Here is a 21305-nt window from a genome sequence, read left to right as displayed (position 1 = left end):
CCTGCACTTTGCTTTCCAAGGGATTTTTCGACTACCTTTATTAAAGAATCACTTAGACTTCAGCAAAGCCTTTGACACTGTATCCCCAGCATTATCCTGGAGAAGCTGCAGCTCACGGCCTGGATGGGTGTCTGAGGGTCACCAAGGGCAAGTGCCGGGTCCTGCACGTGGGTCACAACAACCCCATGGACGCTGCAGCTGGGGAGGAGCGGCTGGAAAAGGCGCCGGGGGTGTTGGTGCCAGCGGCTGAACATGAGCCAGTGTGTGCCCAGGTGGCCAAGAGGCCACAGGATCCTGGCTGGGACCAGCACTGGTGTGGCCAGCAGGCCCAGGGCAGCGACCGTCCCTGTGCTGGGACCTGGGGAGGCCAAACCGCCAATCCTGGGGCAGTTCTGGGCCCCTCACGCCAAGAAAACCCTTGAGGTGCTGGAGCAAGTGGAGAGAAGGGAACGGAGCTGGTGAGGGGCTGGAGCACAAGTGTGATGGAGCGGCTGAGGGACCTGGGGGGTTCAGCTGGAGAACAGGAGCTGAGGGGAGACCTTCTGATCTCTGAACTGCCTGAGAGCAGCTTGGAGCCAGGGGGGTCGGGCTCTGCTCCCCAGGAACAAGCGCCAGGAGCAGAGGAAACGGCCTCAAGTTGCGCCAGGGGAGGTTGAGGTTGGATGCCAGGTTTTGGGGTGCAGGGTTTGGGGAAGGAGGATATGGGGGTGCAGGGTTTAGGGCAGAAGGATCTTAGGCTGCAGGGGTTTGGGGTGGAAGGCCTGGTAGGGCAGGATTTGGGGGTAGAAAGTTTAGGCGGTAGGGTTTGGCGTGCAGGATTTGGGGGTGAATGGGTTTGGGGGGTGCAGGGTTCTGGGGTGCAGGGTTTGGGAGTTCGGGACGTGGGGCTGGAGGATTTGGGAGTGCAGAGTTGGGGGTGCAGGTTTCACACGTTAAGGAACTGGGGCTGCAGAATTTGGGGGTGCAGGGTTTGGGGTGCAGGGTTTGAAGGGTGCAGGATGTGGGGGTACGTGTTTTGGGAGGGAAGGGTCTGGGGGTGCAGGGTGTAGGGATCACAATATGGGGGTGCAGGGTTCTGGGGTGCAGGATCTGGGGTGCAGGATATGGGTGAGTAGGGTTTGGAGTGCAGAACCTTGTTGTTCAGGGTTTAGAGGCAGGATTTGGGGGTGCAACGCTTTGGGGTGAGGGCTTGGGGGTGCAGGGTTCAGGTGTTCAGGCCTTGGGGGTGCAGGACATGCGGGTTGGAGGATTTGGGGGTGCACGGGTGGGTAAGGAAGGATCTGAGGGTGCAGGGTTTGAAGTTTCAGGACTTGGGGGTGCAGGATTTGCGGTACAGGATTAAGGGGTGCAGGGTGTTTGGGAGAAGGATTTGGGGGTGCATATTTTGTGGGGGTGCAAGATTTGAGAGTGCAGGGATTTGGGGTGAGCGATTTCAGGGTGCCAGGTTTGGGGGGGAAGGATCTGCGGGTGCAGGGTTTGTAAGTGCATTGATTGGGGGTCAGAATTTGTGGGTGCAGGGTTTGTGGGGCAGGATTTTGGGTGCAGGGTTTTGGGGAGCAGGATCTGGGGGTGAGGGATTTGGTTGACAAGGTTTTGCAGTGCGGGGTTTGGGGGAGCAGAGTTCAGGGGTGCAGGGTTTTGGGAGGTGGGTCTGGACGAACAAGATTCGGGGGCAAATGCTTTGGGGGAAGGATTTGGGGGTGCAGGTTTTGGAGTGCACTGCATGGAGTATGGGCAGTGGGGAGTCAGGATTGTGGGGCACAGGATTTGGGGGTGCAGGGTGTTGGGGTTCAGGAGAGCGGGGTGCACGGTTCAGGTTTAGGAGCTGGGGGTGCAGAGTTTTGGGGGTGTACGGTTTTGGGGTGCAGTGTTTCAGGTGAAGGCTTTTCCAGAGCAGGATTTGTGGGTGCAGAGTTTGGGGGAGCAGGTTTTGGGGTGCAGGGTTCAGATGTTCAGGACCTGAGGGTGCAGGATCTGGGGGTTGACGGTTTGGGGGTGCATTGTTTGGGCGGCTGGATGAGGAGGTGCACGATTTAGGGCTGCAGAGCTTGGGGGGCAGGGGTTTGTTGGCAGAATTTGGGGGACCAGGGTTCTGGGGTGCAGAGTTTGGGAGATCAGGGTTTGGGGGTGCAGGGGTTTGGGGGGAAATTTAATGTTGCGGAGAGTGGGTTGTGTTGGTTTGGGGGTGAAGGATTTGGGGGTGCGGGGTTTGGAAGCACAGGGTTTTGGGGTGCAGGGTTTGGGAAATCAAGGTTTGGGGTTCAAGGATTTGGGGGTGCAGTGTTAGGGGGTGAATGTTTCGGGGGTGCAGGGTTTGGGATTGCAGGGTGTTGGGGGAAGGATCTGGGGTACAAGATTTGGGGTAGCAGCGTTTTGGGGAGCAGGGTTTAGGGGTCAGTCTTTAGGGGGACAGGGTTTGGGAAGCAGGGTTGGGAGGCACGATTTGGGGGTGCAGGGTTTAGGGCAGCAGGATCTTGGGGTGAAGGGGTCTGGGGTGAAGGGTTGGGTAGGACAGGATTTGGGGGTGCAGGTTTTTAGGGTGCCACTTGTGGGGGGCAGGATTTGGGCTTCAGGGGCTTGGGGGTGCAGGATTTAGTGGAGCAGGGTTTGGGGGTGCAGGTCTTGTGGAGGCAGAATTGGGGGTGCAGGTTTTGGGAGTTCAGGATTTGGGGGTGCAGATTTTGGGTATTCAGGACCTGGAGGTGCAGGACTTGGGGATGTAGGTTTTGGTGGGACAGGGTGTTGGGGGAAGGATTTGGGGGACAGAGTCTGGGGGTGCAGGGTTTGCGGTGAAGGTTTTGGGGTGCAGGGTCTGGGGGTGAAGGATTTGGGGTTCAGGGTTTGGAGGTTCAGGGTTTTAGGGTGCAGGATTTGGGCATGAATGCTTTCGGGGTGCAGGGTTTGGGGGTGCAAGATTTGAGGGTGCAAGGTCTGGGTGTTCAAGATTTAGGGAAGCAGGATCTTGGGGTGCAGGGTTTGAGGGGTGCAGGGGTTTTGGGTTCAGGGTTAGGGGGTTCAGGGTTTGGTGGTTCAGGGTGCTGGGGGAAGGATTTGGGGGTTTCTGGGGGCAGGATTTCGGGTGAACTGTTTTGGGGTGCAGGACTTGGGGGTGCAGGTTTCACACGTTAAGGAACCGGGGCTGCAGAAGTTGGGGCTGCAGAAGTTGGGGGTGGACGGTTGAAGGGTGCAGGGTTATGGGGGTACAGGTTTTGGGAAGGAAGGATCTGGGGGTGCAAGTTGTAGGGATCACAATATGGGGGTGCAGGGTTCTGGGGTGCAGGATTTGGGGTGCAGGATATGGGGGAGAAGGGTTTGGGGTGCAGAACCTTGTTGTTCAGGGTTTAGAGGCAGGATTTGGGGGTGCAGGGCTTTGGGGTGAGGGCTTGGGGGTGCAGGGTTCAGGTGTTTAGGACCTGAGGGTGCAGGACGTGGGGGTTGGAGGATTTAGGGGTGCAGGGATTTGGGGTGAGGGATTTCAGAGTGCAATTTTTGGGGGGGAAGGATCTGGGGGTACAGGTTTTGGGGGTGCAGGTTTTTAGGGTGCAACTTGTGGGGTGCACGGTTTTGGGTATAGGGTTTTGGGGTGCAGAATTTTGGGGGGGAGGACTGGGGAAGCAGGGTTTCGGGGTGAAAGGTTCAGTGGTGCAGGGTTTGGGGGTGCAGGGATTGGGGAGCCAGAACTGGGGGTGCAGGGTTTGGGACTGTAGGGTGTTGGGGGAAGGATCTGGGGGTACAAGATTTGGGGTAGCAGAGTTTTGGGGAGCAGGGTTTAGGGGTCAGGCTTTAGGGGGACAGGGTTTGGGGGGCAGGGTTGGGAGGGATGGTGTGGGGGTGCAGGGTTTAGGGCAGCAGGATCTTGGGGTGAAGGGGTTTGGGGTGAAGGTTTGGGTAGGACAGGATTTGAGGGTGCAGGTTTGCAAGGTGCAATGGGGTACAGAGGTTCGGGGGTCCAGGGTTTCTGTGTGCAGGGTTTGGGATTGCAGGATTTGGGGTGCAGGTTTTGGAAGTGCAGGATCTGGAGAGTCAGGATTTGGGGGTGCAGTGTTTGGGGGTGAATGGTTTGGGGGTGCACAGTTTGAGGGTGCACATGTTTTGGGGCTGCATGATTTGAGAGTGCAGGGTTTGGGGTGCAGGATCTGGGGGTGCAGGGTTTGGGATGGCAGGATTTGAGGATGCAGGATTTGGTGATGCTGGATTTGGGGTCTGCAGGGTTGGAGGTTTCGGGACACCGGGCAGGAGGATTTGGGGGTGCAGGACCCGGGGATGCAGAGTTTGGGAGGGAAGGATCTTGGGGTGTAGGGTTTGGTCGTGCAGGACATGGGGGTTCAGGGTTCAGGGCAGCAGGATCCTGGGATGCAGGGATTTGGGGAGAAGAGTTTGCTAGGGCACCACCTGGGGGTGCAGGTTTTGGGGTGCAGGGTTTCAGGGTCAGGATCTGGGGGTGCAGGGTGTTGAGGGGAAGAATTTGGAGGTGCAGTGTTTGGGGGGGCAGGTGGTGCAGGGTTCTGGGGTGCGAGTTTTCTACTGAAGGATGTGGGGTGGCAGGATTTGGGGGTGCAGGGTTTGGGGGTGCAGGGTTTTGGGGTGAAGGTTTGGTAGGGCAGGATTTGGGGTGTGGGGTTTGCGTGTTCAGGAACTGGGGGACCAGGGGTTGGGAATGGCAATCCTAGTGTGCAGGCTTTGGGGTGCAGGCTTTGGGGTGCAGGCTTTGGGGGTGCAGAAGCTGGGAGTGCAAGATTTAGGGAAGCAGAATTTGGGGGTGAAGGGTTTGGGATTCAGGATCTGGGGTGCAGGATTTGGGGGTGCAGGGTTGGGGCCAGAATCTTGGGGTGCAGCTTTTGGAGTTGTAGGTTTTCAACGTGCAGGGTTTGGGGGTGCAGAGTTTTGAGGTGCACGATTTAGGGGGCAGGACTGGGCGGGGGGGCAGGGTTATGGGGGTACAGGATTTGGGGCTGCAGGATTTTGGGTGCCAGAATTGGGGGTTCAGGGTTTAGGGTAGCAGGATCTTGGGGCAAAGGGATTGGTAGGGCAGGATTTGGGGGTGCAAGATTTGGGGTGAGGGTTTGGGGGTGCAGGCTTTGGGGGTGCTGGGTTTGGAGGGGTGGGCTGGGGGGCAGAATTTGGGGTGCAGGATTCGAGGGTGCATGCTTTTGGGGTGCAAGTTTTGGGGCTGCAGGATTTGGGTGTTTAGAAGCTGGGGGTGCAGGATTTGGGCACGCAGGGTTTGGGGGTGCAGGGGTTTGGGTGCAGAGTTTGGGGGTGCAGGTTTCATGCGTTCAGGACCTGTGGGTGAAGGACTTGGGGGCTCAGGGTTTCGGGGCACAGGGTTTGCTGCTGCATTGTTTGATGTGGCAGCATTTGGGGGTGCAGGGTTTAGAGGTGTAGGGTTTCTGGGTGCAGGATTTCGGGGTGCAGGGTTTGGGGGTGCAAGATGTTGGGGTCTGCAGTTTTAGGGTGCAGGATTTGAAGGAAAATGATTGGGGGGTGCAGAGATTTGGGTTGCAGCGTTATGGGGGTGCAGGATTTGGGAGTGCCACATTTGGGACTGAAGGACGTGGGGCTGCAGGATTTCGGGGTGCAGGGTGTGGGATTGAAAGATCTGAGGATGCAGGGTTTGGGGGTTCAGGGTTTAGGGCAGCAGGATCTTGGGGTGCAGGGGTTTGCTGTGAAGGTTTGGGAGACAGATTTTGGGTGCAGGGATTTGGGGCGTGAAGAGTTCAGGGGTGCAGGATTTGGGTTTGCAGGATTTGGGTTTGCAGGGTTCTGCAGTTCTGAGTTTTGGGGTGCAGAATTTTGGGGTAAAAGGTTTGGGGGAAGGATCTGGGGTGGAGGATTTTGGGGGGCAGGATGTGGAGGTTCAGGAAGTAGGGTTGAAGGATTTGGGGGTGCGGGGTTAGGGGAGAAGGGTTTGGGGTGCAAGTTTCGCATGTTCACGATCTGTGGGGGTGCAGGGTTTAGGGTACAGGGTTTGGGGGTGCAGTGCTCAGGTGTTCAGGCCCAGGGGATGCAGGATTTGGGGGGTCAAGGACTGGGGGTGCATTGTTTGGCAGGGAAGGATTTGGGGGTGCAGCGTTTTGGGGTTGTAGGAGGCAGGATCTGGGGGTGCTGCTTTTGAAGTTGCAGGTTCTGGGGGTGCAGGCTTTGGAGATCAGGATTTGGGGGTGCAGGATTCATCATTGCAGGGTGTTACGCATTTAGAGTGGGAGGATCTTGGGGGGCAGGGATTGTTAGGGCAGGGTTTGGGGGTGCAGGTTCCACAGTTTTAAGAACTCGGGTTCAGGATTGGGGTGCAGGGTTGGTGTGTGCAGGATTTGGGGGTGCAGGGTGTGGGGCTGCAGGGTTCTGGGGTGGAGGATTTTGGGGGGTCAGAACTTGGGGATGCAGGGTATGGGCATGAAGGTTTTGCAGCTGCAGGATTTTGGGGTACAGAACCTGAAGTGCAGAGCTTGGGGGTGCAGGGTTTGGGGGTGCAATGTTTGGTGTGGCAAAATGTGGGGGTGCAGGGTTTAGAGGTGCAGGATTTGGGGGAGCAGGGTTTTGGGGTGCAGGGATTTGGGGCTGCAAGTTTCATGCATTCAGGAACTGGGGTTGCAGGAATTAAGGGCGCAGGGTTTGGGGGAAGAATTTGGGGGTGCAGGGTTCTGGGGTGCAGGGTTTGGGAGTTCAGGATTTGGGGGTGCATGGGCTTGAGGGGAAATTTAAAGTTGCAGAGTGTGGGGTGCATAGGACTGGGGCACAGGATTTGGGGGTGCAGGGTTTCAGGGTTCAGGATTTGGAGGTGTGGAGTTTTGGGGTGCAGGGTTTGGGGTTGAAGGATTTGAGAGTGCAGGGTGGTGGGGGAAGGATTTGAGGGTGACAGATTTGGGGCGCAGGATTGGGGGTGCAGAGTTTTGGGAGGCAAGGACCTGGGGGTGCAGGATTTGGGGGTTCAGTGTTTAGGGTAGCACAATCTTGGGGTGCAGGGCTTTGCAGTGAAAGGTTTGGTAGGGCAGGATTTGGGGTGCAGGATTTTGGGGTGCTGGGTTTTGGGGTGCAGGATTTGGTGTTGCAGGGATGGGGTTGAAGGGCTTGGGCTTTCAGGCCTTTGAGGTGCAGGATTTGGAGGTGCAAGGTTTGGGAGTGAATTCTTTGGGGTGCAGGGTGTGGGGTTTCAGGAGGTGGGGGAAGGATCTTGGGGTGTAGGGTTTGGGGGGGCAGGGCTTCAGGGCTCAGGATTTGCGAGGGCAGGATTAGGGGGGCCAAGATTTTGGCTTTAGGGTTTAGGGGTGCAGAGTTTGGTAGGGCCGAAATTGGGGTTGTGGGATATTGTGCTGCAGGGTTTTGGGGTGAAGGGTTAATAGGGATGCAGAATCTAGGGTGCAAGATTTGGGTTTCAGGGTTTGGGGGTGCAGGATTTTAGGGTGCAGGATTTGGGCCTGAATGCTTTCAGGGTGCAGGGTTTGGGGGTGCAAGAATTGAGGGTGCAAGGTTTGGGTGTCCAAGATTTAGGGGAGCAGGATTTTGGGGCGCAGGGTTTGAGGGGTGCAGGGGCTTTGGGTGAGGGATTTGGGGTTCAGGGTTAGGGGGTGCAGGGTTTTGGAGTGTAGGGCTTTGAGTATGGCGTGTGGGGAGGCAGGACTGGGGGGGCTGCCTTTGGGGTACAGGATTTGAGGGTTCACTGTTTACAGTATCTGGATCTTGGGGTGCAGGTTTTGGAGGTGCAGAGTTTGGGAGGGAAGGATCTGGGGATGCAGGATCTGGGGTGCAGGGTTTGGGGTGCAGAGTTTGGGGGTGCAAGGTGTGAGGGGCAGGACTAAGGATTGCAAAGTTTTGGCGGTAGGATTTGGGGTGTAGGGTATGGGGTGCAGGAACTGGGGGATGCCTGATTTGGGGGTTCAGGGTTTGCGGGTGCAGTGTTTTGAAGTGCAGGGTTTGGAGGGGGGAGGTTTTGGGGGTGCCTGATTTGGGGGTTCAGGGTTTGCGGGTGCAGTGTCAAGGGGGTGGAGGATTAAAGGTGCGGGATTTGGGGGGCAGGTTTTGCGTGTTCAGGAACTGGGGGTGCAGGATTTTGCGTTGAAGGGCTCTGCAGTGCCGGGGTTGGCCTGCAGGGTTTGGGGTGCAGTATTTTGGGGTGCAGGGGTTTGGGTTTCAGGACCTGGGCGTGAAGGGTCTTAGGGAACAAGATTTCAGGGGTGCAGGGTTTGAGGGGTGACGGCCTTGGGGGCCTTGCGGATGAAGGATTTGGGAGCGCAGGGTCTTGGGGTGCAGGATATGGGGGTGCAGGGTTTGATGGGGATGGGTTTGGGGGTGCCTGCTTTAGGATTGTAGGATTCGGGGGTCAAGGGTTTGGTTGTGCAGGGGTTTGGGGGGGGCAGAATAAAGGGGTGCAAGATTTGGGGGTGCGGTGTTAGGGAGCAAATGCTTTTGGGGTGCAGGGTTTGGGGGTGTATGATGTGGGGCTGAAGGGTTTCAGGGTGCAGGGTTGGGGGAAGGATTTGGGGGGGCAGGGTGTTGGGGATATGGGGTGGCAGGGTTTAAGCGTGCAAGATTTTGGGGTGTAGGGGTTTGTAGTGCAAGGTTTGGGAGGGCAGGATTTTGGGGTGCAGGGCTTTGGGGTGAGGGTTTGGGGGTGCACAACTCACGTGTTTAGGAACTGAGCCTGCAGGATTTGGGGGTTCAGGGTTTGAGAGTGCAAGGGTTTGGAGTGTATGGTTATGGGGTTCAAGGTTTGGAGATGCAGGAGTTTGGGGTGCAGGGTCTAATGGTGCAGGGTATGGGGGAGCAGGATTGGGGGTGCACATTATGGGGCATGATTTGGGGGTGCAGGATTTTGGGGTGTTTAAGTTTTGGGGTTCAGGGCTTTGGGGACGAGGATCTGAGGGTGCAGGATTTGGGAGTACAAGGTTTGTGTGTTCAGAACCGGGCGTGCAGGATTTAGGGACGAGGATTTGGGACACAGGGTTTGGGGGTGCAGGATCTACGGTGCAGGCCTTTGGGGTGCAGGATTTAGGGACAAGGATTTGGGACACAGGGTTTGGGGGTGCAGGATCTACGGTGCAGGCCTTTGGAGTGCAGAGCTTTAGGGTACAGGGCTTCATGAGGCAGGATTTGGGGGTGCAGAACTTTGGGGTGAAGGATTTGTGGGTGAAGGATTTCGGGATGCAGGATTCAGGGATGCAGAGTTTGGTATTACAGGTTTGGAGGGGTTCAGGGCTTGGGAGGAAGGATTTGGGGGCGCACAATTTAGGGGTGCATGTTTTGTGGGTGCAGAGTTTAGGGGGGAAGAATTGGAGATGTAGGAGTTTTGGGGGCATTATCTGGGGGGTCAGGATACGGGGTGCAGGGTTTTGAGGTGCAGGTTTCAGGTGTTCAGCACATTGGGGTGCAGGGTTTGAGGGAAGGATCTGGAGGTGCAGGGTTTCAGGGTGCAGGGTTTTGGAGTGGAGGATTTGGGGGGGCAGGGTTAGTTGGGATTTGGGGTTGCAGGGATTTGGGGTGCAGGGTTTGGTGGTGCATTGGTTTTGGGGGTGGAGGATTTGGGGACACAGGGTTTCAGGGTGCAGGATTTGGGGGTGCAGGATCTGGTGGTGCAGGTTTTCGGGTGGGGAATTTGGGGGTGCAGGGTGTTGAGGAAGGATCTGGGGGTGCAATATTTGGGCTTTCAGGGTTTAGGGGTGCAGGATCTGGAAGTGCAGAGTTTGGGGACAGGAGCTGGGGGGGCAACGTTTGGGGTTACAGGTTTTGGGGGTGCAGGGTTGAGGGAAATATTTGAGGTGCAGGGTTAGGAGAGTGCAGGATTTCTGGGTGCAGAGTTTGGGGTGCTGGGTATGGGGCAGCAGGATCTGGGGGTGCAGGATCTGGGGGTGCATTCGTTTGGGGGGAGGATCTGGGGGTGCAGGGTTTAAGGGTTCAGGATTTGGAGGTGTAGCGTTTTGGGGTGCAGGGTTCTGGGTTGAGGTTTTGGGGGTGAAAGATTTGGGGGTGCAGGCTTTGGGGGGTCTGATTTGGGGGTGCAGGGTCTGGGGGTGCAAGATCCTGGAGTTCAGGATCTGGGGTTCAGGATTTGGGGCTGCAGAGTATGGGAGGGAAGGATCTGGGGCTTCAGGATTTGGGGGTGCACCGTTCGGGGGTGCAGGGTTTCGAAGTCAGGTCTAAGAGTGCAGGGTTTGGGGGTGCAGGGGTTTGGGGAGAAATTTAAGGTTGCAGAGTATGGGGTGCATAGGACTGGGGCACAGGATTTGGGGGTGTGGGGTTTCAGGGTTCAGGATTTGGAGGTGTGGAGTTTTGGGGTGCAGGATTTGGGGGTTCAGTGTTTAGGGTAGCACAACCTTGGGGTGCAGGGGTTTACAGTGAAAGGTTTGGTAGGGCAGAAATTGAGGTGCAGGATTCTGGGGTGCAGGATTTTGGGGTGCAGGATTTGGTGGTGCAGGGATGGGGTCGAAGGGCTTGGGCTTTCAGGCCTTTGAGGTGCAGGATTTGGAGGTGCAAGGTTTGGGAGTGAATTCTTTGGGGTGTAGGGTTTGGGGGAGCAGGGTGTTGGCAAGGATTTGGGGGTGCAGGGTTTTAGGAGGGCAGGATTTAAAGACACAGGATTTGGGGGTGCAGGGTTTGGGGATTCAGGACCTGGGGTGCAGGTTTCAGGGTGTGAGGTTTAGGGGTGCATTATTAGAGGGTGGAAGATTAGGCGGTGCAGGGTTGGGTGGTGAGGATCTGGGGTGCACACTTTGGGCGTTAAGGACGTGGGGGCGGAGGACTTGGGCGTTCAGGGGTTGGCAGTGCACGGTTTGGGGGTGTAGAGTGCAAGTTGGGGGGGCAGAATTTTGGGTGGAGGATTTGGGGTGCAGGGTTTAGCGGTGCAGAATTTAGGATGGAAGGATTTGGGTATGCAGGGTTTGGGGGTGCAGGGTGTTCGGGGAAGGATCGGAGGGTACAAGATTTGGAGTAGCAGGGTTTTGGGGAGCAGGGTATAGGGGTCAGGCTTTAGGGGGACAGGGTTTGGGGGGCAGGGTTGGGAGGGATGATTTGGGGGTGCAGGGTTTAGGGCAGCAGGATCTTGGGGTGAGGGGGTTTGGGGTGAAGGGCTGGGTAACAAAGGATTTGGGGGTGCAGGTTTTTAGGGTGCCATTTGTGGGGGGCAGGATTTGGGGTACAGGGGCTTGGGGGTGCAGGGTTTGGGGGTGCAGGATTTGGGAGTTAAGGGATTTGGGGATGGAGAATTTAGTGGTGCAGGGTTTGGGGGTGCAGGTCTTGGAGAGGCAGAATTGGGGGTGCAGGTTTTGGGAGTTAAGGGATTTGGGGGTGCAGATTTTGGGTGTCCAGGACCTGGGGTTGCAGGATTTGGGGATGTAGGTTTTGGGGGGGCAGGGTTGGGATGCTGGGTTTGGGACATGCGTCTGGATGATTTGGGGGCGCAGGGTTAAGGGGGTGGAGGATTAGAGGTGCAGGATTTGGGGGTTCAGGATTTGGGGCTGCAGGGTATGGGAGGGAAGGATCTGGGGCTTCAGGATTTAGGGGTGCACCAGTTTGGGGGTGCAGCATTTAGAAGTCAGGTCTAAGAGTGCAGGATTTTGGGGGGCAGGATCTGCGGGTGCGGAATTTAGGGGTGTAGGGTTGGTGGGTGAAGGGTTTGGGGGACAGAATTTGGAGGTGAAGGTTTTGGGGTGCAGGGTCTGGGGGTGCAGGATTTGGGTTTCAGGATTTGGGGGTGCAGGAGCTGGGGGTGCAAGATTTGAGGGTGCAAGGTTTGGGTGTTCAAGATTTAGGGAGCAGGATCTTGGGGTGCAGGGTTTGAGGGGTGCAGGGGTTTTGGGTGAGGGATTTGGGGTACAGGGTTCTGGGGTGCAGGGTTTGGGGGTGCAGGGTGTTGGGGAAGGATTTAGGGGTACAGGGTTTAGAGGTGGAGTGTCTCAGGAATCAGGGTTTTGGGGGCAGTACTTTGGGTGCAGGGTTTGGGATTGCAGGATTTGGGGGAGCAAGACTGTGGGGTGCAGGGGTTTGGGGTGCAGGGTGTTTGTAGAAGGATCTGGGCATACAAGATTTGGGGTTGCTGGGTTTGGGGGTTAAAGGCTTTGGGGGTGTTCAGGTGTTCAGGACCTGGGCGTGCAGGATTTGGGGGTTCATGGTTTGGGGGTGTAGGGTTGGGGAGTGCAACGTTTGTGGGTGCAGAGATTGGGGGTCAGGATCTGGGGGTGCATGATTTAGCAGTTCAGGGTTTGAGGATGCAGGATTTTGGGGTGCAGGGGTTGGGGGTACAAAGTTTAGTGGGCAGGGTTTTGGGGTGCAAGATCTTGGGGTGTATGAGCTTTGGGTGTGGGATTTGAAGGAAAATGATTTGGGGGTGCAAGGTTTTGAGGTGCAGGATTTGGGGGGCAGGTTTAGCGTGTTCAGGCACTGGGGGTGCAGGATTTTGCGTTGAAGGGCTCTGCAGTGGCGGGGTTGGCCTGCAGGGTTTGGGGTGCAGTATTTTGGGGTGCAGGGGTTTGGGTTGCAGGACCTGGGGGTGAAGGGTCTTAGGGAACAGGATTTCAGGGGTGCAGGGTTTGAGGGGTGATGGCCTTGGGGGCCTTGGGGATGAAGGATTTGGGAGCGCAGGGTCTTGGGGTGCAGGATATGGGGGTGCAGGGTTTGGTGGGGAAGGGTTTGGGGGTGCCTGGTTTAGGGTGGCAGGATTTGGGGGTCAAGGGTTTGGTTGTGCAGGGGTTTGGGGGTACAGGATTTACGGTGCAGGCCTTTGGGGTGCAGAGCTTTAGGGTACAGGGCTTGATGAGGCAGGATTTGGGGGTGCAGAACTTTGGGGTGAAGGATTTGTGGGTGAAGGATTTCGGGGTGCAGGATTCAGGGATGCAGAGTTTGGTATTACAGGTTTGGGGGGTTTCAGGGCTTGGGAGGAAGGATTTGTGGGCGCACAATTTAGGGGTGCCCGTTTTGTGGGTGCAGAGTTTAGGGGGGCAGAACTGGAGATGTAGGAGTTTTGGGGGCATTATCTGGGGGGTCAGGATACGGGGTGCAGGGTTTTGAGGTGCAGGTTTCAGGTGTTCAGCACATTGGGGTGCAGGGTTTGAGGGAAGGATCTGGAGGTGCAGGGTTTCAGGGTGCAGGGTTTTGGAGTGGAGGATTTGGGGGGGCAGGGTTAGTTGGGATTTGGGGTTGCAGGGATTTGGGGTGCAGGGTTTCAGGGTTCAGGATTTGGGAGGGCAGGATTAGGGGGTTCAAGGTTTCAATTGTAGGCTTTAGGGGTGCAGAGTCTGGTAGGGCTGAATTTAGGGGTACAGGATTTGGGGTGCAGGGTTTGGGAAGTCAGGATCTGGGGGTGGAGGATTTGGGGGTGCGGATTGCGGGGCAGGGTTTTTGGTGCAGGGTTTGGGGGGAAGGAGCTGGGCGTGCAGGGTTTGGGAAGAGTATTTTGGGGTGCAGGAGTTTTGGGTGCCGTGTTTGTGGGGCAGGTTGGGGTGATCACTGCTGACCTGCACACACTTGCTCTCTCTGGTATTCACCTTCACTCTTGCTCCTCCATCTCCCCACTGTTCTCTCCACCTTCTCTCTTTTCGTTTCCACCACACTCTTGACACAGACCTGACCCACTGAGAATGTTCCAGAACACGCTGATCCAAACCCCGCTGGGACCTTCGGGCTCTATGACAGTGTGAAAATTGAGTGTGCAACAGAACCCTTTTGGTTGTCAAACACCTTGAAGATGCTGGAGTCCAAGCATAACCCCCCCGGCACTGCCCCATGTCCCTCGGGAGCTCATGTGGAATCCCCTCCAGGGATGGCGACTCCAGCACTGCCCTGGGCAGCCTGTTCAGTGCCCGACAGCCCTTGCTGGGAGGAACAGTTTCCAGTCTCCAGTCAGAACGTCACCTGGTACCATCGGGGCCGTTCCCTCTCCTCCTGTCGCTCGTTCCCGGGGCAGAGTCCCAGAACCCCGCTCTCTGGGCACTCTGTGGGGCGGCCCCGTCCCGGCCGCTCCCCGCACTCCCGCTCTGTCTCTCGCCCGAAGGCTCGGGCGGGAACGGCCGCTGCGTCCCGGCCGGCCAATCGCAGCTCGCCGCCTCAGCCCCGCGCGCCGCCGGCCCTTGGCCCCGCCCCCTCCTCCCCTCATCCCCTCAGGGAGGAACTTCACCCCGCCAGCGCTGAGCTCGGAGTTCAGCACCCGAATATCTTCACAGTGCGAGAAATGCAGCTGCGATTCGTGCTGAGATGTTCAGTGTTTACAGGTGTAACCAAATGAGGCTCGGGCTCTGAAGCTGGAAAAAGGAAAGGTGGTTAAGTTCTAGGTAAAAAGTTATGAGACTTGTTTATGAAGTCTCATCCAAAGACCCCAAAGACCCTCCTCAAAACCACCAAGTGACACAGCGCAGGCGAACAGGGCGGCTCAAAGAGGAGACTGGAAATGCTTCTCCGAGACTCCTTGTAATGAGAAGCGGGAAAGGTTATGAATATGTACAGGCGTTCCTGGGGTCATTGTGAATATGGAACACCTCACTGTATTTAAGCACAGCTCTTGTTGTTAAAAGGTGTGCGTGTTGGGCGGAGCGAATCCCCCGCGCACCCTGCGCTGTTTTGCTTTTGCTCTAATGAACACGTGTTTAAGGAATACAGTTAAGGAATTGGATTAAACATTGTTTATCCATAGAAAAAGCCAAAGTTATTTATTTCAATTTCCAATATTCCTACATGGTTTTGAAAACCATAAATCTAGGGTTTAGGATTTTCAAAAGGAAATAATCCATCAGCCAAAGTCCTATTATGGCTTATTTTATTGATACTGTAGCAGAATATTCAGCGCCACAGCGCTCACGAATGGGAAGGAGACATTTCCACATACCATTTCTTCCTTGCCGGGCTTCAGTGCAATGAGTCAGTGATGACGGAGTCAGTGATGAACAAGCTGTAGAGGTTTACTCAACCACATTTCAAGAAGGACACTTGTCACTCCTCTCCATGTTCCTCCGTATCCTTATCCTCAGAACTTACTGGTGTGCAAAGCAGCTTGTGCCCGTGGTCTTTCTCAGACTCTCTTTCACCTCCTTGTTCCTCAGACAATAGATCAGAGGGTTCAGTGCTGGAGAGAACACAGCACAAAAGACAGACACTGTTTTGTTGAGTTTGGACGGATGGATCCTCCTGGGCCTGGCGTACATGAAGAGAGTGGCCGAGAAAACGATCATGACTACAGCCAAATGGGAGGTACAAGTGGAAAGGGCGTTTCTCCTTCCCTGCACTGAAGCACACACAAGATAGTTGACAGGATACAGCAGTAGGAGAAAACAATGATCAGGAGAGGTATCAGCAGGACCACCAAGGCTCACACAAAGTGCACTGTCTCTGCAAGGGACGTGTCAGTGCAGGAAAGGCTCAGGACGGGAGAGATGTCACAAAAGAAGTGGTTCGTGACGTGAGTTGTGAAACTAAAGACACCTTGACCAAGGAGATGGAAAAGCCTCCTGCCCATGGGAGAATCAACAGCTGAAGGCACAACTTGTGCGTCCTGATGGCTGGATAGCGCAGGGGATGGCACACAGCCAAATAGCGGTCACAGATGACACATTCAGTGCACATAAGGGAGATGAAGAAGTATAACTGGGTCATGCAGCCGGAGAATGAGATGGTCATGCCCTGGGACCGGAACCCAAGCAAAAGCCTGGGCAGTGTTACTGAGACATAACAAATCTGCAGGAAGGACAAGTTCCCCAGGAAATAACACATGGGATTTTGGAGGTGACGGTTCCTTTTCACCACAAAGATAATAATGGCATTCTCAGTGATTGTTACCATGTAGGTGGCCAGAAAGATCAGGTAAAGTGACGTCTGAACCTGCAGCCCATAGGAAAATCCCAGGAGAATGAACTCTCTGACAGCAGTTTGGTTCTTCATTCCATGCTGGGTGCCCACAGCGATCCCTGCAGGTGTCAGTGGAGAAAAACAAACAGAACAGTTCCACAACAGCGAGTTCATGTGAAGAATTGGGGCATTTAGTAAACTGTTTCCTGTGGAAACTTTCTACAAAGTAGAACAACATTTCTTACAGGAAAGAAAGTGAGAGGGACGCATGTCTTTATTCCAGTGATTTGTTACTGTACTATCAATAGCAACACTAGAAAATCAACCCAAAATGTAGCAAAACCCCTCTGTAGCGCACACTGTTTTCATGTAGGATGGAATGTGAAGAACACAGACTGGCTGCTGACATTCCCGCTACTGAGAGCAGCACCACAGAGGTTCAGGTGGTACAGGGATAAAAATTACTAAAAACACAGGTGTAATGCTAATGGAACACGGAGTTTTGAAAATGTCAGACTTTCTTCATTTCCTAATAGGAAATTATCCACCTTTGTGTTTCCAGGGGCAGCAGTGATGGTCATAGGAGAGACTGCTACAGAGATTACAAATCCCTTAGTCACAGATTTTAGGAATTTATGTTTAAGCAAGAACTTTGAACTGAATCTAAAGACCAGATCCTGCAGTGGGTGGTTCCTCTGGCTTGTACTAAACACCTGTCTTGGACAGAGAAGAAGAGTTCTTTCTTGTTTCAGTTTGCTCTCAGCTCTGATTTAGACAGCTGTCCAGCCAGTAACTTAGAGCAGACCTTGCATGTTCCCATTGACTGTTTTGCTCTAGATTCCTTTTATACTCAGTGGATATCTGCTTGAGACATCGACTGAGCATTTGTAGTCTAGACTGTAATACTGTATATGGATCTATCTCCTTGCAAAACACATCTCTTATTTGTGCTCTAGAAACGCCAATTTCTCCTCATGGACATTTTAGTGATCCTTTACTAACCTTTAAGTAGTTGTCCATACCATAAGTGATTTAAGGTGGAGAAGGTGAGGTTTCTTCTTCCTGCTTTTAAGGGCAATGAGAGCAAATAAGGAACACATAAACACGCTTCTTTCCAATCTCTTAGATTTTACAGCTCGTTAATATATGCATGTTTGTGTATGCATGAGAGAAAAACGTGTTGTACAAAAGAGGCATTAATCTATCCAGAACAGTAATATACTCTTCAGCTATTTCCTTTCCTCCCCTGAACATGTGTGGTCTTTTTATTAGTGAGGGGCTGACAAATCTGACTGCAATCCAGGAACGAAGCTTTGGCAGTTTCTGTCTCTAAACATGAAACAGAAGAATCCAGGAAATGGCGAGCAGGACAGAGAATTTAACTGAAAAACTGGATGTGTTTTGCCATTATTCTTGACTTACAAGTGTATTCCCTCACTATACATCTGGCAGTTTACATGATGACACATCACCCAGAGAAGACGGCTCACAACTGAGACACCCTCAGATCTATTGGATTTGTCACCACAAACCCGACACCGTTTAGTTTCCTCAGTTTGCTTGTCATGTTTGTTCTCCCTCTGGAGAGGCTGGTGCACTCTGATGGATTCTCCTGGATAAGCCCCAGGTAGAAACACAAGGAGCCAAAGCACTCGGCAACATGAAATTGCATTGAAACAAACAGGCAAACGAAAACCAAACCAAGACGTTCTTCACTGCACCAATTACTCTGCTCACACAAAGAGACAGTGGGAGATGGAAAGCTGACACCAATGCTTTTAGTTTTCACTCGAAACAATCTAAATTGCAAAGGTTTGACTATAATTAATAAGTAAATGATCAACTGCAAATTTTTCCAACTGATTTTTTTAATATAAAGTTGCTGGGGGGTTCCTAAAGAAAATGGAGATGGCATTGTTTAACAGTTCTGGTGAGCATCTGTCAAAGGTGTTGCTCTTGTGCAATTCTTTCTCTCCTGTAAGCATTGTTCTCCATTAAAACAATAACAACAGGAACTCAAAATGTAAAGTTTCATCGACCAGCCTGTAGTTCCTGAGATTTTCCTCCTCGTCCATTTTTAGGGTGGGTGCAATGTCCGTATTTTGGAGAGTTTGCACCTTCCCTTCGTTCCCGTGACCTTTCAAAGAGAGCAGAGTCAATGACATGAAGCTGTTTGGAACCAAGTTCAACGCCAGTGAAGTGAAGCAGTTGATTTACGGAAGTTTGTCTGTTGGAATGAGTCAGGTCTAGTTAACACAACTGACAGCATTGGCACGTGAAGTGTAAATGGATATTACCTGAGTAGAATTAGGCAAAAGATTGCAATCCACCAAATAAATGGTAAAATGGCTTAGCGTGCTCAAGAAAATACATAAACTATTCCAACAAGATGTTATCCACAAGGAAATGCAAAACGCTTGGGAAATGTCTGGGACAAAAGCCGTGAAAGCCAATAACGGTGACAGCACCCCAGAGACCACCTGAATGTATCCATCACAAATGTGATATTCCCTACCCAGTCCTGTTACTGGTGACACTCAGGAATGTCTGAGTTACCCAGGAGTACCTGATAGACAAGATCACTACTTTATCCCTAAAACTGCAGAAATGTGATGAACTGCACTTGGACTGCAATAGAACCTCATACAAGGATTTTTATTAGTATTAATTGCACTTTACATTAACCTGTTTCTTTGTAGAGATCTGTTTCTACAATCAGGTGGTCATTGCCTGTTAGATGGTTCACGGGGTTACATGGTGAGTTCACAGATGATTAAATCAGGAGAATCATGGGCCCAAAATGTCCATTTCATGCTGACCCAGCAGACCATGCAGACGGGTGACAAGACCCGCTGCTGGGAATGCACACAGGTCCTGAAAATTCAAATGAAGGGTGCCTGTATTAGGAATATCCCTTCCTGTTTATATGTCTTGGGACACTTTTGGGAAAACACCGTGTTTGAATTTTGATCAATCTGGAAGAATCAAGACTGAGTTAGAGGAGATCAGAAACATGTTGCCGTCTTGCGTGAGGCACAGAAAGACAACAGCTCGTACGGATTTCAAGAGGTTTGGACAGGATTTTTGCCCTGGATTCCTGATTCACAGTCGTGGATTAAGAGGTGGATTGGAACGATCGTATTAGCAGTTGTTATATTTGTATGTTATGCTGCAATGTGTGGTGAGGCGTTCTGTTGCACTCACAAAGACAGTTTGAAGCCTGCACAATTACTTGAGTTTTGTTTAAAACGCATCTTGAGATGGCTGGATGAAGTGTCCTTTAGCTGAACGTTGGTCACTAAATGCTGAAATGATCATGTAACCAATATGCAAATGTGTGACCAATTAGGTCTGCAGGACTCCCTGGAGACGGTAACATTTTGTACATAGTGGCTGCTACTTTTCTTTCTGGTGTGCTGGCTTTATTCCAGACCCAGACCTGCACAACTCTGTAACAAATAACATCTCATCTCTGTGTGCTACAATTGGGCAAATTGTGAACTGGGCAGCAAACCTTGTTTTGGAGACAACAGTTGCCCTTGACCCCCAGGCCCCACATCCCTTGGGCAGGGGGCGTTTCTGGCTGCTCGGCCTCCACACAGGTCTGCCCTGCAGAACCCGCTTTGTCACACAGCTGTAGAGGGTTTGTGTGTCTGGAGCGTGAGGGGAGGCCGTGGGAGCCGGGATTGTCCCCATACGAACGGCAGGGAATGAAGAGGCAGCCAGACTCTCACCGGTAGCGCCGACTGGCAGTGCAGGATGTCGTGGGCACAAATTAAAACATATGGAATTCCATCTCAAAGGCAGCAAACACTTTCTTACCCGGAGGCATGTGGGTGTCGTACAGTGGAGCAGATTGCCCAGAGAGGTTGTGCATCTCCAGCCTTGGAGATGCTCAAAACCCAAGTAGACTGTGTCCTACACAACCGGCTCAAGGTGACCCTGCTGGAGCAGTTGGCTTGGACTAAAGGATATCAGCAGGTCCCTTGCAACCCCAGTGATTCTGAGATTCTGAGAACAGAGAAGACCAATGCCTCCCATTCAAAAAAAATAAAAAACCTTATTTGAAATGTGTTCTGTGACAGAAAGTGTCTTACGTGTACTTTCTTTCTCGTTTCCGTGGCTGGTTGAGCCTCACTGATGGCGAGGTGAACAGCATTGCCTGCTCTTCTCTGCTCCACCACGCCGGTCACCTCACTGCAGACGGCTACCAGCGGTTCAGCATGACTGCAGCTTTATGCTTTACTACTCCAGCCACCTTCCTGTGCTGCCTGTGTTTGGAAAGTCCTTGCAGGATGTTTCAGTGTCTCTCTTCCCAGGGGCTGAGGAGAGGCTGACAGTCCTGTGAGTTCCCTGGATCTTCCTTTTCCATTCCTCTTGCTCGTGCGGAGGTGAGTCCTGAGCCACCTGCAAGGTCTTTTCAGGCAACTCTCGTCTTAAAACAAAGGCTCACTGGGGGCACACATCAGGCTGCTCTCACCCAGGAACTCTGACCACTGCCAAGTGCCCGATGAGGATGGGATTCGAACCCACGCGTGCAGAGCACAATGGATTAGCAGTCCATCGCCTTCACCACTCGGCCACCTCACCAGCACACTGCTGCTGCTCCTGAGGCTGCTGGCACTGCCGCTGCTCCTGATCTCGCGCTGCCTGCTCCTGCTGCTCTGGCTCCGGCTCCAGCTGCAGCTCCAGCTGCTCCGGCGGTGGCGGCTCCTGATGCCTGCACCTTCTTATCCTGCTGGACATGGGAGGGGAGGAAACAGCCTCCAGCTTTTGCCTTTTGGGGCCTGGCCCACTCCCACAGTAGCTGGCTGCGCTCTGAGGACCTTTGGGAAACAGGTCTCAGCATTCACATCAGGAAATGACTGAACAGCACAGCCCCACACACCTTCCCAGGAAGGAACACGGGAGAGTGACCCTGGGGCGGTTCAGTGCCTCCAAGGGAATTTACAGCCTCTCCAGGGAGGTGCCAGAGTCCCCATGACTTCGGCTTTTCAAGATGCGATTGGACAGGCGCTAGATAATCTCATCTAGGCTCCCTTCCCCACAACGCCTTGGAACAGATCATCCTCCAGGGAACCCTTCCACTCAGGGAGGTTCTGTGAGTTTTCAGACTCACATCATACTTTGTTTTGTGGCTTTTGAGCTGTGCCAAGTAGTAATGGGGCTCCTTCCACAAGAGCTCTCACTCCACCTGGCCTTGCCTCCAGCGCTATGAGATGTCAGGGGCAAAAGATGAGGCTCTCTCAAGGCCAGGAACCATGGGTAAACCTGTCATTTACCAAGGAACTGTTTTGGGTTCTCAGCTGGCTGGCATTGGAGAAGAGGGGAGGATGAAATAGGAGTGTCCTGCAGAGCTGATGCCAACTGTCTTTAATGAGAAAAACAAAGGGAAATGGAAAAGACGAGAGCTTAAGCAACGCAGTTTGGAGGCTGAGGAAAGCTCAGAGAAATGCTGCCATCTGAAGGAAAACCTCCCTGACAGGCATGCTGCTTTTCCAGCGCCCCTGCAAGGCTCTGGCAATCACGTATTACCCACTGGG

At 53.6% G+C, this 21305-nt stretch overlaps 1 non-coding gene and 1 pseudogene across 1 annotated transcript; both read right to left on the bottom strand.

Annotated features, from left to right (window-relative positions):
* Window positions 1–14642: 14642 nt before the first annotated feature.
* LOC135576134 (olfactory receptor 6B1-like) lies at window positions 14643–16302 on the bottom strand (annotated as a pseudogene).
* A 3968-nt stretch (window positions 16303–20270) lies between these two features.
* On the bottom strand, window positions 20271–20352 carry TRNAS-GCU (transfer RNA serine (anticodon GCU)). Its single transcript has one exon. It is a non-coding gene; the product is annotated as a tRNA-Ser (tRNA).
* Between the last annotated feature and the right edge of the window lie 953 nt (window positions 20353–21305).

Source organism: Columba livia, chromosome 23 (genome assembly GCF_036013475.1).
Source record: "Columba livia isolate bColLiv1 breed racing homer chromosome 23, bColLiv1.pat.W.v2, whole genome shotgun sequence".
Classification (NCBI taxonomy): Eukaryota; Metazoa; Chordata; class Aves; order Columbiformes; family Columbidae; genus Columba; species Columba livia.
Note: the sequence above shows the minus strand (reverse complement) of the source record. Positions and strands in the feature narration are given on the sequence as shown.